This window comes from Octopus bimaculoides, chromosome 21 (assembly GCF_001194135.2).
Source record: "Octopus bimaculoides isolate UCB-OBI-ISO-001 chromosome 21, ASM119413v2, whole genome shotgun sequence".
NCBI classification, from domain to species: domain Eukaryota; kingdom Metazoa; phylum Mollusca; class Cephalopoda; order Octopoda; family Octopodidae; genus Octopus; species Octopus bimaculoides.
Window position 1 is genome coordinate 15516725 of NC_069001.1, and position 2416 is coordinate 15519140.

The window sequence follows — 2416 nt, forward strand, 5'->3', positions numbered from 1 at the left end:
CCAGCCATAGAAACAATGTCAAAGCAGTTTTTTTTTTGGGGGGGGGGCATTGAATCATGGATAGCAGTCCAACCCATACCAGCATGGACCAGGGGACAGAGACAAAGACTCATGTACACACATGTGTGTGTGTGTATATATAAAGTCTAGAGAAGAAATTTCAGGTGTGAAAGCTAGGTCAGGAACCAAAGGGCCTTAGATTTAATTTAGCAAAGAAAACAGACTAATCATAGATTGTCCTGCTTGATATGCAGAAAAGGTATAGGTAGAAACTCAATAACATGTACTCAGAGCAAGTTATGGACACATAAGAGGTGCGGCAGTATAAAAGGAAGGTTAACAGAGAAAGTAGTTTTCATGTGTGGCAGATATGTGGGCACAATAAACCAGGGCTGTGGCGTTGGTGTCAGAGACAATTAAGGGGTAGTCAGAGTCAGTAAAACTATACAGACTCTGATTCCAACTCACAATGTCTTTATTGTTTAATATAAACCAGTTATAACATACAAGCCCACTCAAAGTACAAGCGTATGCATATGCTTTATGAGATATATAGACAACAATCACTTAATTACATAAAGAGGAGTCATAGTTGGAGTCGGAATCGGAGGTGCCAATAGTACAGGAGTCAGAGTCGGAGTTGAAGGTTTTTGTTTCGAATCCACAGCCCTGCAGTAAACACAAGGAATGTACAGAGAATAGACTTCATCAAATGCTCAGGACAATATTTAGAAGCAGTACACAGCTTCTATTACCTAAGTGACCAAGTCAGCACTGGAGGAGGATGGTCTGAGAGCATAGCTGCTAGAATAAGAATAGGCTGGACAAAGTTCGGAGAGCTTCCATGTTATTGGTAACAAAGGGCCTCTCTCTTAGAGTGAAAGGCAGATTATATGATGCTTGTGCATGGACAGCTATGCTACATGCCAGCAAAACATGAGCTGTGATGGTGGAGGATATACGAAGGCTTGAAAGAAATGAAGGTAGTACATTTCACTGAATGTACAATGTCAGTGTGCATATATGACAAAGTGTAAGTAATTTGAGAGAAAATCTGAGTATAAGAGGCATTAGATGAGCAGAGTACCACCAGACTGGCCCTCATGCCAGTGGAACGTAAAAAGCACCCACTAGACGCTCGGAGTGGTTGGCATTAGGAAGGGCTTCCAGCTGTAGAAATTCTGCCAAATCAGATTGGAGTAGCCATCCGCTTCGCCAGTCCCTAGTCAAATCGTCCAACCCATGCTAGCATGGAAAGCGGACATTAAATGATGATGTAGTGTACTACAACAGAGAAAACTGCACTGGTATGGCCATGTGATGCATATGGACGAGGACAGCTTTGTAAAGAAATGCCAATTTCTAACTGTTTAGGGAACCTGTAGAAGAGGTAGACCCAGGCAGACATGGGATGTGGCGGTGAAGCATGATCTGCGGATGCTGAGTCTCACAGAGGTGATGCCAAGTGACGAAGTCTTTTGGCGATTTGCTGTGCTTGAGAAGGCACGTCCAGCTAAGTGAAGTCATAGGCGTGGCCAGTGCCATTGACAAATGTGAGGCCAGTGATGCGTAAAAGGCACCCATGCTTTGGCACGTCAAAGATACCCAGTACACTCTTGGGGTGGTTGGTGTTAGGTAGAGCATCCGGCTATAGTCTGGAGCTTTTCAGTTCTTCGGCTGACCAGTTCCAGTCAAACCATCTAACTCATGCCAGTATGGAAAACAGACGCTAAATGATAATGATGATGATGATGATATATAGATAATGAGCGTCTTTTAGTTTCTTATTTCTTTATTGCCCACAAGGGGATAAACATTGAGGGGACAAACAAGGACAGACAAAGGGATTAAGTCGATTACATCGACCCCAGTGCGTAACTGGTATTTAATTTATCGACCCTGAAAGGCAAAGTCGACCTTGGCGAAATTTGAACTCAGAACGTAACGGCAGACGAAATACCTATTTCTTTACTGCCCACAAGGGGCTACACACAGAGGGGACAGACAAACGGATTAAGTCGATTACATCGACCCCAGTGCGTAACTGGTACTTAATTTATCGACCCCGAAAGATGAAAGGCAAAGTCGACCTCGGCGGAATTTGAACTCAGAACGCAGTGACAGACGAAATACCGCTAAGCATTTCGACCGGCGTGCTAACGGTTCTGCCAGTTCGCTGCCTTTGTCTTTCAGCTTCTGTTTACCCAATCCACTCACAAGGCTATAGTAGAAGACACTCGCTCAAGGTGCTAGCAAATTCTCTAGTATGCCAGAATCACAATTTAACTTGGGTGGGGTGGGACACGTCTTAGGTATAGTGGATTATGAACCTATAACAAGAATAAAAGAGTAATGATTTGCTACCTCCTCTCCTTTCTGTAATTTTTCAGTTTTGACGTTTCTTTTTTTTTTTTTT

At 43.3% G+C, this 2416-nt stretch overlaps 1 protein-coding gene across 1 annotated transcript in view; it reads right to left on the reverse strand.

The window, feature by feature from the left end:
- LOC106884221 (26S proteasome non-ATPase regulatory subunit 5) overlaps window positions 1-2416 on the reverse strand; it is a 45442-nt gene that overhangs the window by 41369 nt on the left and 1657 nt on the right. The gene's annotated exons all lie outside the window — the stretch shown is intronic.